Source organism: Quercus robur, chromosome 6, assembly GCF_932294415.1.
Source record: "Quercus robur chromosome 6, dhQueRobu3.1, whole genome shotgun sequence".
NCBI classification, from domain to species: Eukaryota; Viridiplantae; Streptophyta; class Magnoliopsida; order Fagales; family Fagaceae; genus Quercus; species Quercus robur.
In genome coordinates, this window is record NC_065539.1 from 13,023,943 (window position 1) to 13,038,532 (window position 14,590).

The following is a 14,590-nucleotide window of genomic DNA, read 5'->3' on the forward strand; positions in this document are numbered from 1 at the left end:
AAAAGAATTCGGAATGGCACCAGTGTGATTCCAGCCTATTAATTACTTTACTTAAGTTAGAAAAATGGGCTTCTAATAAGAATAATATGATGAAAGTCAGGAAAAATTATCTATCATCTTAGAGGATAATATGAGTTAGATAAGTAGATAGAAGAGTTTGGATCAAATTCAAAGTGTTTAAACTTTGTCATCTATAAATAAGTCAAGAATCAATAGAGAAAAGGATTTAGAAACTGAGAAAAAGCGCACATTGTAGAGAGAGATATAGGGTTGAATGCAAAACTTTTGTAGCTAACATCACTCTCTACAAGGTACTCGACCCTAGACTAGGAAAATACCATTTTCTATAGCTTTTTCACTTACCTCTCATTATACAATCCACCGTTTCTATCCAATACAACCTTAAACACTATGAATTGACAAAATCCCCAAAACATGTCACAATTAATCTCCAAACACTACAACCATTTAAAAAAAAAAATTCAAAAATTCATCACTCAAACCATCATAAGTTCCTCCAAACACATCCTTGAAGACATTTCTAAGGCACACGATTGACAAAACCCGAATGTGTTGGGTTGACATGATCGACACTCGAGGCGGTGAAGACACAACTCCCTCACTTGGAATAGGGTAAAGGCTCATGGATTATCAAAGGAGGAAGGAGCAATAACGTTTCCTGTGAAGTAACCTCCATCCTCAACGGTAATTTGCCATCAAATTCTTTAAGTGAGGTAGTGCATGCAACTGAGGCATGTAAGTTTCTAGCCCTTTTAGTTTTCTACATAATTTATTTATAACATGCTGTGCTTTGATGATATGGCTGAATTATGATTGAACGTCTGCTAATTAAAATTGAGATTACAACATGATGAAAAATGACCTGGTATGATTTTATTTGATAAGCACACATGAATGGTATGATGATTTTGTGATTATGAAAATAATCTTTAACATGAACCCAACAATATGATGAACAAGATTTATGTTTATGATTGTTAAAATGTATTTGTAATATGTTCATTGTAGGATGATGGCATGATATGGAATCTTTGTTTGAATATGTGTAACATAATATAGCTAGCTATTAAACCCTAGTCGATAGTCTTTCAGGTCAAGTGAAATGGTTGTCTAATACTTTCCCATTTCATAACTAATTAAGCCTTCAAATTTAGATTTCAAGTTAGACTAGTTAACTATCCATGTAACTTTTGTTTCTTATATTGCAACTAGGAAATTTGGCAATGCCACTTTTCATTAGAGTGTGACTAGTACCAAAAATCATGTAATTTTCGATTTTAATTTCTTTTTTGAAAGATAACATAATTTCAAATTTCAAATGAATAAAGATATAAAAATATATATATATATATATATATATTTGTGATTTTTGTAATTTTTACTTTTTATTTAAATAAAATGATGACTCCATATGTAAAACCTTCAATTTATGGCATAAAACATGATCAATTGAGTAATCATTTTAAGAATTCGCATTTGACCCTTTCCCATTGGGTCATGGTTCTCACAAGTGATGGGAAAGCCTTACATAGAATCTCATTTTAAGCTTCTTGCACATGCAAGAGGGTCAATACGCGTTGAGTGTATTTTTTAATACATCAAAGGTTTCCAATTGAGGCAGCTTGAACATCTGCCAATAATAAAAAGAACGTGGAATGGATTCAATGTGATACCAACCCAGCTAGTAGCTTTGATACTTAAAAAATTAGGGGAAAAAAAAAGGCTTCTGATAAGAATTATGCTATGAAAATCATGAGAGTTTTCATACTTGTTCTCCAATTTAAAGGCTTGATTAGAGGACATTTCCATTGCTTTCATCCACCATATAATATGTGATCGTAATGGGTGCATAATGAATGGTGCAACTGTCCCTATAGGTTAGAACCATTAGATGTTCGACATATTGTTAGTTATATACTTTTGAATATATATCTTCTATCATATTTTGAGTGTTTCATCTTATGGTCTTTTAAATTACAATCTAATGGCACGTTCTTTTATTCTATTTTTTCTTTTAAAATTACTAAAGTTTAAAAAAAAATAAAATAAAAAATTCTTAACACCTGACATACTATAATAATAGAATATGAAGTGAATGCGTACACCATATATTGAAACTTTCTCAAAAAAAAAAAAAAAAATATATATATATATATATATATATATATGAGGTGAACACTAAAAATCAGACAAGATTTTTTGCTTGGATATTTGTCTGTGTTGCTTGGATATTTGGATGCTTTATAATTTGTATGATCACATCAAGTAGCTTCCTACGGTAGGTCACAAATCTCAATCAACTTTTTTATGGCAAGTACCTAACTGTTGAACTGAACCTCTTGTTTTTGTTTTTGTGACTTTTTTATGGCAAGTACCTAACTGTTGAACTGAACCTCTTGTTTTTGTTTTTGTTTTTGTTCTTTTGTAATTAAACCATAGTTTGATGCGGCGGCAGTCTATTCAAATCCATATCAGTAAGCTTAAGGAAAGTTTAAAAATAAAATAAAGTTGTTATGAGGTACAGGTGAAATCCTATTTTTACACTCAGATTTAATTTGGGTAGCTTGGGTGAAAGGCATTTTTCAAGAGATTAGAGTTTTTAGATTGTATCAAGTCGTAATTGCTCAAATATAAAATAGATGGAAAAAAATTTGACCCAAAATTGATTTGAAGCTATGTTACTGAAGCATTACGCGGGAGGAGAGATACTATCATTGTTTTTAGCATAAATAATTGGCAGTTTATGCACCCTTATTAAAAGTTAGGGCCTACTTATTCAAAAGTTGTGCTACATGATAGCATGTGACATAGCTAGCTCAGATGTTGATTAGATTTAGATAGTTTCTTGAACAATAATGGCGGGTGAAAATATTTTCCTCCTCCTCATGTAAAATCTAGAATGAGTTGAGCGTATCTAATATTAACAAGGCCTATAGCTATAGGTCGCTGGGATCCCTTGGCTTTGGTGGGGAAATTATAGTCCACTTTCGTGTGCGCTTGTTCGAATTTTAGGGGTCCAAAAAGCGCTTTTTGCTACCAAAAATCTAAACCACGTGTTTAGTGTAGTTTTGGAAAAGTGTTTTAATAGAAGGATCTAGTTAATGTGTGTCATTAACTATTTATTTTGAGAAAGTTTTTATAAGAAGTTGAAAAGCTATCAAAACAGTGAAGAGAGATGTTACGTTTACAATATTTTTACAACAAATCACAGGTGGTTAGTTGTTATTGGTTCAAATTTGAAACTAACACTAAGATTATTTTTTTTCCCTAACAATAACAATTAATAACAACCTGCCATTTAGGATTTATTGTAAAAATGTTGTAGATATATCATTTCTCAAACAGTGAATTACTTTTTTCGTTTTTTCATAAAATGTTTCTTAAAATTGATTACCAATATATGCCTTAAGGACACATGTTAGTAAATCCCTTAATAGAAAGTCTATTGTTCCAAAACGCTAAGAAAGCCCAAATCTTGAGGGCAACAAGGAGCTCCATTGCAAAAAAGCAATGAAGCGCATTTCATGTTATTGTTGGAAGTTGCGCAAATTTCCAAATTGCCCACTAGTTTTTCTTAAAAACCCAATTTTATCCATTTGTTTATAACACAATTTTACAAAGGAACCCAATAATGAAATCAGAACCCAAAAAAGAAAAAATAAAATAAAAAGAAAAAAAACCGATCTAACCCATTTCTACCGCATGTCGTTGGTAGTGGGGAAGAGATCAAGCAACGGTGGGGAGGAAGACAAGCAGTGGTGAAGGCAAAGCAGATCAACAGACGACAAAGGGGATTTTCCTCCCTTGGCGATTTTCCCCTCTCTTTATCTTCGTCTGATGTGAATCAAATGGTATGGTTGTGTGTGACCTTTAAGTATGTGTGTTTTGATGGGATAGAAGGAAAGAAACTTGGAGACGAAGTGGTAAGAGAAAAGAGAGAAAGGAAGAAGGAAAATGAAAAAAAGAAAGAGAAAGAAATAGAGCTCTGTCTGGAGTTTGGAGGAAGTGGTGCGGAGAAAAGAGGAAAGAAGAAAAAAAAAAGAGTAAGGGTACGTGTGTGGAGGGGGAAAAAAGATGGGGAAAAAAGAAGAAGGAAATATAGATGAAAAAAAAAACAAAAGAAATAAGGGAAAAATAAAATAAAGAATAAGAAAATAAAATTGAGAAATACTATCACAATATTTTCACAATAAATCTTAAATGGTAGGTTATTATTAGCTAATGTTGATGAGAAAAAAATAATTTTAATATTACGTTCAAATTAAAATCAGTTTCAATTTATCACAAATGATTTTTGTGAAAGTGTAGTAAAAATATTATGAATGTAGTTTTTAGAAATGAATGAAGAAAAATTGATTTAAGTATGAAATAAACTCTTTTATATATACATTGTCATTTTTGATAATTTACTATTTAAACCGCTACTTTTATAAGTGCTAGTCAAACACTTAATTAATAGTTTTTACCAAATACTCAACTTTTTCAAAAAACTTAATTTTATAATACATTTTTAAAAAATTTTATCTTTTTTAAAAGTACAATATCAAAAATATAAAAAAGATAAACCAAGCTTACCTTTGTCTTAGCCTAAAACCTAAAAGCTTGAAAACACCCATTGAAAAAAGGGGGAAAAAAATCTTGAAAACTATTCCTTTCCTCACTCATTACTCAAAACCGTACTTCATTAATCAAAGTTTACATATAGAAGTAAAAGTCAATTGAGATCTCGTCAAAAAGTTTATGTCATCAGTAATTGCACGTGCTTCCCTTTAATTAAAAATGCTTTTGAGTACGAAAACCAATCAGGGCATCTTTACTAAAACAAAAAGTTCAGTAACACACACCAAAACAAAAAAAAAAACACATTTTTTATCACAACTTTTATTATAAATAAATAGATAAAAAGTGACAAATTTATGTAAGAACTATAAACAGTTAATCATAGACTGCTATGTAAGAGAATTGCAACAAAAATTATGAATTTATTTGTGGTAAGCTGCTACTAAAAAGAAGAGAGAAAAAGAAAGGGGGAGCATCGAAGTGAGGGAAATAGGAATGCAATGAACTGGTTGAGCTCCGAAAGGCGGAGTCAGCCCCGTGAACCCTAAGACATGAATGGGTCAAACATCTAACTATGAGCCTTAAACAATTCAACCGGGTTATTAGCCGGTGCTTATCACTTAAAAAAATCTGTAAAAGTCCCTTCGGATTTAGGCAGTTTGTCAACACCGTAGTTGTTTTTCTCTTGCATTTTGTCTTGATTTCTGTCCACAGATTGGGAGTATTAAAACATCTGTACTAGATAATCACATAATGGACATCCCTCTTTACTGCATCAATACTTTACTGGGTACAAAATGCCAATTGATAGAGAATAATAATGAGATTCAGATCTTGTAATGTGAATGTTATTAATACTTTTAATATGCCTGAAATTCCAACACCGACATGTTTCTTTGTAGCCAGAATCATTTCTGTATAACATTCTACATTTGGTTTGAATAGTATTTCCAAATCTGCTTCACTAAAAATATATGGTGGGAGTGAAGGAAAATAAATGGTAAAGTCTAAATGTTTTCTCTTCTGATCCATCAAAAAAAATTTTCTTCAAAATAGAGAGAAAATTGAAAGAAAGAAACTCATAAAATAAACTTATGTAAATACCCTTAAAATTCACCTTCAAATTTCCAATGCGTCAGCTTTTTATTTTTTCCTTTCATTTTTTCTTCTTTTGTTACTAACGTGTTGACTTCTTCTTCTTCTTTTTTCCTTGATTTTTTATTTTTTTATTTTTTTATCTTTGTTTTTGATGTGACGGTTTTTTTTCTTCTTCTTTTCTTTTGTCTGAACGTAGCTTCTTTTCTTTTCGTCTTTTATTTTCTTTGACTTTTTCTGGATGTGTAGCTTTTTTTTTTTTTTTTTTTTTGGTGCTCATATGTTTATTTTCTCATTAATTTTGGTTGGTTTCTTTTTGTTCTCTTTTGTTTTTTTGAAAACATTTTGTTATGCTTTTTTTTATACTTTAATTATTGTCTATCTATACATAATTTTATTTTTTTTATACAATACATAATTTTTTAAAAAAAAATTATAATGTGTTATCTTTTATTTTATTTAATAGGAACATGATGGTCAATTTATACAAATTTTATTTTCAACAAAATAAAAAAGTTTTATATCCTCTCTGCATTTTCTATCCTCCTACTTTTTCATCCTCTCAACTAATATTGTAAAAACATAACATGATTGTATATTCACCACAAAAAAAAAAAAAAATGAACAATATTATTGCATTTCAAATCCATATTCTTATCAAAGACGTGTAAACAACTATCACCAAGTTTTGTCTAAGCTAATGAACTCTATTGCTATTAAATAATCGACTTAGGCTCGAATTGCATCTACATAAAAAATGAAACACCCTAAATTTGGTATCTTTGTCTAATAATAAAGAGCATTCATTAAGGAGTTATTTTTTTTATTTTTATTTTTTCCTACAATGTTTCCTCAAAACTTTCAACCAAAGACTAATCACTGTTTGTGACGGGTGGGCCCTTAGCGAGATAAATCGCTGGTCCAGGAAGTTTTTTCAAAGTGTTGTTGCCCAGACTTGAACTAAAGAGCTCCTAGTTAAACTCAAGATAGCCACTTTAAGACCGAGTGTCCAACTACTCGGTCAACCCCACTAGGTTTCATTAAGGAGTTGGTGTCATAGATTTCAAATTCTATTGTATCTAAAAATTTTAAATAAAAAACAAAAGACTGAGGTTCAGTTTTTGGGGAACCTAGGCTAAGCTAGCATAAGACACTAAACTTATCACAAAGACGACAATGGTTTGTGGAACAAAGGACTCTACCAAAATATTGAAACCACAATCACAATGGCAATAGAATTTTGGGGCCTTAGCTAGGGATGAGCTCAACTTAGTAACATTCACAAAATTATCATAGAAGTAGATGCCAAATCAGCAATGGATATTCTCAATTGAGCTAGTAACCCAAATGATATATCTCAGCCATATAGTGCTTTGTTGATTTCCGATAATTAATTTTCCAACTTTTTGGCAAAGTTAAGAAATAGTTAATGTAGGGACACGTTTTGTAGCCCAAGTCCAAGGTGTATGAGATCTTGGACCAGTGAGTCCAGTACAATAAATTTGGAAAAAGTGGGTCAAAGAGCTAGGTTTTAGTGCATGGATAACAATTAATATGGTGTTCATGATAATCGAACAGAGATGAACTGAGTTTATCAAAGAAAGTTTGTTCTCGACACAATCCGAGGACCTTTGTTCTAGCAAATATTAAATGAGAATGGTTACAAGAGTTCTTAAGATTGCTACAGTGCTTTCACTGTTAATCCCCCGGGCCCTCTCTCCTGGTGGGTTTCTCCTATTATATAGTCTCATTTGAACGATCTTGGCCTTCTACTTGTTGTTGAAGGCTAAAATTTCACATTCCATGAAAAGTAAAGAAGGCCCAATTCAAGCAGCAAGAAGAATCAACATTAAGGCCCAATTTATGTTCAGATTTCCAGCAAAAAGGCCATTAAAAAATCCAGCAAAATCCAGTGAAAGAACTGGGCCGAGATACCCAGAGGCTGCTAGAGGCTCGGGATCCTCGGGACGTGCAGCACAGCTAACGTGGGATTGAGACAGCTCAAAAGGGTTACCACGAAATACAATAAATGAAGAACATATATGTCCTTCTCAAGCACCCAGTGGTACAGCAAAGAACCAGAAACTTGGAGAGTGACAATTCATGAATAAAAAGCTGGTACATCGAGAAACCCAGAATGAAGAACTATAAAGGGAAGCAACTGGAAGAGAACTTTCAACCCAGCAGTAAAAGATTCCAACTATTTGGGAATAATGACAACAAGGAAATAACACCAACGGCTAAATGAGAAATCTTGAAAGAAGAGAGATTGAAAGCTAATTGCTGAGGACGCCCCGGAATGGAAAGTCAGCAAATGACTTTTAGAGAAACAGCAATAAAAGATGAAAACTATGAGAAAAATGGAAGAGACCAGCCCTTGAGCAACTGTCACAGCACAAGCTCTGAGGGGCAAAAGAGAGAAATCACTAGTACCATGGAGCCCTAAAAAACACACTATAAAAGGAAGAGAAAACCCATGTTGAAAGGCAGAGGATTTTCAGTAGGAAGAATATCAAAAACAGAGTCGTTAGAACTCTGTAAAATTTAAGAGAAACAGAGGAATGTCTCCCGGTATCCCAGAAACAGCCACTATAGCACATACTTGGATTCAAAAGGATTCAAACTTTGCAAGTCTTAGAGGCTTGAATAGCCATCAAAGTCTGTAATTTTTGAGCTTATTTGAACCTTGTATCACGTCTTAGTGAGCACATTTGTAATCCACAATCAAGAAAAATAATGAAATATCTCATATTGATTTGAGAATTTCTAACAATTACTTTGCATATTTCTTTACTGCTTCTTGCTGCTCAATACATATATATTCTTGCTTGTAAAGCTGAGTCCCTGCCCAAGCAAAGCCACTCAGACTTGAGTTCCAAATCCCACAAGTCTTGTGCAAAAGCATAAGTCTGTGAGAATTGGGGCCAGGATCCTCGTGGCTGAATCATCCTTATGAAATTCATTTACATATATGTATATGTATTAATATATATATATATATATATAGTGCAGAGAACCAGAGATTCTAGGTTCTTACAGGCCTAGTACGTCCCGGGATCCCACGACAGTACGCCCGGGGTACTAAGTGAAGGAATTCTTTAAAATGAGGAATCGCATTTTTGCCTTGAGGAGATTTATGTGACTTGCGCACAACTTGGTTCGTAATCAGCCCCCATTTAGCTGCGGTGAACCAAGCCCAGTCCACCAAAACACAACTATTTGGCCTAGGATCCTTGGGCCTGTGTGCTAAAGAAAAGAGCACTCTCACATTTTGGCGACTTCACTGGGGACTGGGAAAAAGGAGAGGGAAAAAGCAGTCCCTTCGCAAGCACGGCTCCAAAGCTAGGAAACACCTAGAGGAAGGAAAGTTCCTCTTAGTGCATTCAACATCAAGATCCCAAAAATGCGGGTTCCTCCAACAAATGTTCTACCGAGGGACTCTATATAGAATTTTGGGGAATTTCCCAACACAAGATAAGTTTTATGCGTTATTATTTTCTCTGCTTTACAATTTGAACATAATGGATCATTGCCCTGCTTTTTAAAAGAAAAACAGGGGGTCATGTAGTAATATTTAAACAATCATAATATTGTCTCATTGCTTTAAAGAAAAATAGAGAAGTGAACAAATGAAATATATTGATGAAATGAAGATTCTATGAGCTACATAATAGAGAAATGGCCCCACATTTGGGGGCTAATGTATTCTTTCTTAAAAAAAAAAAATTCATGATATTGTTTCACTTGTTTAAAAAGAAAAAGAAGAAAGAGAAGTAAGTGAATCAAAGAGATCTGATGAAATGTAAATTACATAGCAAAGCAATTTCCTCACGTTGTGGGGCTAAATAATTTTGCAGCAACTTGATAATAATATCATATGGCGCAGGTTAACAAAATGGACAAGTTCCTTAGCTCCATGATCCCAGCAAAGTCTAGGAGATCCTTGACTCCAGGAAAGCAAAGCCTGGGAGATCCTTGATCCCAACAAGTTTGAGAAGATCCTTTATTCCAGCAAGGCTGAGTACACTCTTAATTCCAGCAAAGTCTAGGAGATCCTTGACTCCAGGAAAGCAAAGCCTGGGAGATCCTTGATCCCAACAAAGCTGAGGAGATCCTTTATTCCAGCAAGGCTGAGTACATTTTTAAATCCAGCAAAGTCTAAGAGATCCTTGACTCCAGGAAAGCAAAGCCTAGGAGATCCTTGATCCCAGCAAAGCCTAAGAAATCCTTGGTTCCAACAAATCTGAGAAGATCCTTTATTCCAGCAAGGCTGAGTACATTCTTAATTCCAGCAAAGTCTAAGAGATCCTTGACTCCAGGAAAGCAAAGCCTAGGAGATCCTTGATCCCAGCAAAGCCTAAGAAATCCTTGGTTCCAACAAATCTGAGGAGATCCTTTATTCCAGCAAGGCTGAGCACATCCTTAATTCCAGCAAAGTTTAGGAGATCCTTGACTCCAGGAAAGCAAAGCTAAGGAGATCGTTGATGCCAACAAAGTAGATGAGATCCTTTATTCCAGCAAGGCTGAGTACATCCTTTATTCCAGCAAGGCTATGTACATTCTTAATTCCAGCAAAGTCTAGGGGATCCTTGACTCCAGGAAAGTAAAGCCTGGGAGATCCTTGATCCCAACAAAGCTGAGGAGATCCTTAATCCTAACAAGGCTGAAGAGATCCTTGATCCCAATAAAGCTGAGGAGATCCTTTATTCCAGTAAGGCTGAGTGCATTCTTAATTTCAGCAAAGTCTAAGAGATCCTTGACTCTAGGAAAGTAAAGCCTGGGAGATCCTTGATCCCAACAAAGCTGAGGAGATCCTTAATTCCAGCAAGGCTAAGTACACCCTCAATTTCAGCAAAGCCTAAGAGATCGTTGGTTCCAGCAAAGGCGAAGTATTTCCACGAATCTAGCAAAGTAAAATGGTTATAAAAAAAAATGGAGGCATCCGAAAATGGATAGAAGTTCTATAATAACATCAAGAGAAAGTGGATCAAGCATGATTCAACAACCGCCTCATGTCTTGGGGGCTAAAGCCTATTATGCAGTGGACTTAAATATATTTTGAAGAAAATCAATAGAAACACTATATTGCAAGTCAGCAGCAAAATCAATATTATTGAAAACTCAACAACTATACAGTGCATCTATCATCTCTTGCAGCTCAATGATTGGGCTCACCCATGGAAATAACAAGATTTGGAGGAGATACAGAGACCACTGAAGAACACCTACAACTAGCTCTAAAGGCCAACCACAACATCACAAGTATTGTCTGATCCTCTCAATGTACCATTAGCACGTGAAAGAGGGACTGAATGGGAAGCCCATAAAAGTCGCTGCCAAGCTTAGTCCTTTCATCCAGCACATAATAAACTTTGTGGAAAATATACTTTATGATGAATCGGCTCCAGTTGAAGAATATCTCATTGTTAGGATCCCGAGGGGCTCCCATATCTGGGATCCCGGGGGCTCCTATCGCAGAAGAAGAAGAAACCTGGAGGGAAAGCAGAATATTACTTTATGATGAATCGGCTCCAGTTGAAGAATATCTCATTGTTAGGATCCCGAGGGGCTCCCATATCTGGGATCCCGGGGGCTCCTATCGCAGAAGAAGAAGAAACCTGGAGGGAAAGCAGACTATTACTTTATGATGAATCGGCTCCAGTTGAAGAATATCTCATTGTTAGGATCCCGAGGGGCTCCCATATCTGGGATCTCGGGGGCTCCTATCGCAGAAGAAGAAGAAACCTGGAGGGAAAGCAGAATATTACTTCATGCACGCGGGACTTGAATGTAGCCTACAAGAGGATCTCGGACCACCATCTTACATGATAGCCCAGGAAGAGATCCTGGAGGAACCTGGGGATACGATGAGTCAGAATTTCCCATCTCCAGGATGCCGAGGAGTTCCCATCCTAGAAGAAGGAAGCAATGCCCATGGTTTGAGGGATCCCTTGGACAGAAAAGAAAGAAGGAGGAAGGCTAATATACTGTTTACGAAGATCCTGGAGAAACTTACAGATATGGAAAGGAAGACATAAATCCTACCAAAGGAAAAACTAGAAGAGGTGAACTTGGGGGCTGACGCAAGGAACCCAGGGCCCATCCTAATCAGCAGTCAGTACAGAAAAAAAAAAGAGCAACTGGTGGAGCTATTGAAAAAATATGAAGATTTATTGGCGTGAACTCCTTCAAATTAAATAAGGCACGTCCAAAGGATAAATTTCCTTTGTCTAACATCGATTTCCTCATAGATCCAACTAAGGCAACAACAATATCAACCATGAAGAGGCATGCCACGATCAGGGAACTCAAGAGTTTCTTAGAAAGAGTTTCTTACATTAGGAAGTTCACACCAAGACCAACCTTGGTCAGTAGTGGACTATCCAAACTGTTGAAAAAGGGGAATATTTTCATATGAGGAGTTGAGCAACCAAATGTCTTTCATAAAACTTCAACAGATCATGAGTCATTTGCCTACCATATGGGTACTATCCATGGCAAAATCACTATTGTTGTACCTGGGATCTTGATCCCAAGCATACAAAGCATTGAAGAACACTGAAATGAGGTATCCCAACATAGAAAGGGCGTGTATAGCAGTTATGCATCTCAACAACTGAATCATTACTTTTCATCCCACCAAATCCTGTTGGTGACAAGCTCTCATCCAATAAAAAACCTCCTCAATCAGCCCTTGCAATCTTGAAGAGTAGCCCGGTGGTTAATATTAATTTCTCAATACAACATAGGTCTGAAGGATCCCCAGAGCTATCAAGAGCTAAGCTGTAACAAACTCACTAACCCAGTTCCTCGAAGAAGAGAAATACCTATTAAGTGAGAAGATCTCTAAAAAAGTAGTAGCGGTAGAGATCCTTGTAAAAAAAAAAAACAGACTATGAGATTTGTGAAGACAGCCTTCAACGAGCATGTCTAGAGGAAGTCATCCTCTTCCAGGATCCCCGTACGAAGATCCCCCACTTGAAGAAAACACCATGACAGAATCATCTTGGTGGAGCTCCTGGCCATCAGTCCACCAGTGAGAGCAATCTTAGATGACTCATAAAAGAAGATTATTTCCATAAAGGATTTGTTCACAGCTAAGAGAGGACATTTTAGAAGATCCTCGGAGAAGAAAACAAATCCTCAACCCTTTAAAGAAAAGAAAAGAAATCAGTTCAGTAAGCCCACTTGAAAATGAAAGGCTACGAAGGAGCTTTTTTCTGAAGATTGAAAAATTCAATGGTCATGAACAAATTTTCCAAGTGGCATGGCCTAGGACTTGGGAAAAGACAAATTTTCCATGTACCTAACCCAGGACTTGAGCAAAACAGAAATTTTCCAAGTGGCATGGCCTAGGACTTGGGAAAAGACAAATTTTTCATGTACCTATCCCAGGACTTGAGCAAAACAGAAATTTTCCAAGTGGCATGGCCTAGGACTTGGGAAAGGGAAAATTTTCCATGTACCTAGCCCAGGACTTGATCAAAACAGAAATTTTCCAAGTGGCATGGCCTAGGACTTGGGAAAAGGCAAAATTTCCATGTACCTAGCCCAAGACTTGAGCAAAACACAAATTTTCCAAGTGGCATGGCCTAGGACTTGGGAAAAGGCAAATTTTCCATGTACCTAGCCCAGAACTTGAGCAGAACAGAATTTTTCCAAGTGGCATGGCCTAGGACTTGGTAAGAGCAAACTTTCCATGTACCTAGCCAAAGACTTGGCCTAGAACAATTTTTCTAAATACATGGCCCAGAAATTTGCCAAGAGCAAAAGTTTCCAAGTACGACCAAGAAAATGGTCAAAAGCAAAAGTTTATGGGTACAAGCTGTAGCACATACCAGTGCAGATTGTAAGCATATCCCAGTCTTGGCTACAACTTGTAGCACATACTAGCACTGGGTACAAACTGTAGCACGTACCAGCAATAGGTACAAGCCATGGCAAGCATGTACTACAATGCATAGAATATCTTTGGCAAAGTTCATGGGGGGATCCCCTCATTCAACCTATTTTGTAAAACAAACAAAATCTTGTTGACAAAGCTGTGCTATCTTATATTAAGATTTAATATGCATTCAACATGATTTTTGTATGCTACTTTAAAAAAAAAAAAGCATATCCTAGAATTGCTAGCAAAAAACGTTAGTGCTAGAAATATACTCTTAGTATCAAATGCGATACCAATATAATTTGGTTATACATATATATCTGCTTATATTATTGATAGTTTGACAAAGTTGATTTATTGAATACCAATCTACAGCCTAATACTAATACGAAGGTGAATTCTAATCTTTCGCAACATGTTAGTACATCCCATGAAGGAAGTGTAGCAATTCCTTTGGAGTTTCCCTCAAGAATTATTTGATTTACACATTGGTTTTACAAACCAGAAAAGTGTCCAAAAACAATTTATTTTCTCGCGCGTGGGCTACAGGTAACCCACGAGCTCGGAGGGCTAATGTTGAAGGCTAAAATTTCACATTCCATGAAAAGTAAAGAAGGCCCAATTCAAGCAGCAAGAAGAATCAACATTAAGGCCCAATTTATGTTCAGATTTCCAGCAAAAAGGCCATTAAGAAATCCAGCAAAATCCAGTGAAAGAACTGGGCCGGGATACCCAGAGGCTGCCAGAGGCTCGGGATCCTCGGGACGTGCAGCACAGCTAACGTGGGATTGAGACAGCTCAAAAGGGTTACCACGAAATACAATAAATGAAGAACAGATATGTCCTTCTCAAGCACCCAGTGGTACAGCAAAGAACCAGAAACTTGGAGAGTGACAATTCATGAATAAAAAGCTGGTACATCGAGAAACCCAGAATGAAGAACTATAAAGGGAAGCAACTGGAAGAGAACTTTCAACCCAGCAGTAAAAGATTCCAACTATTTGGGAATAATGACAACAAGGAAAT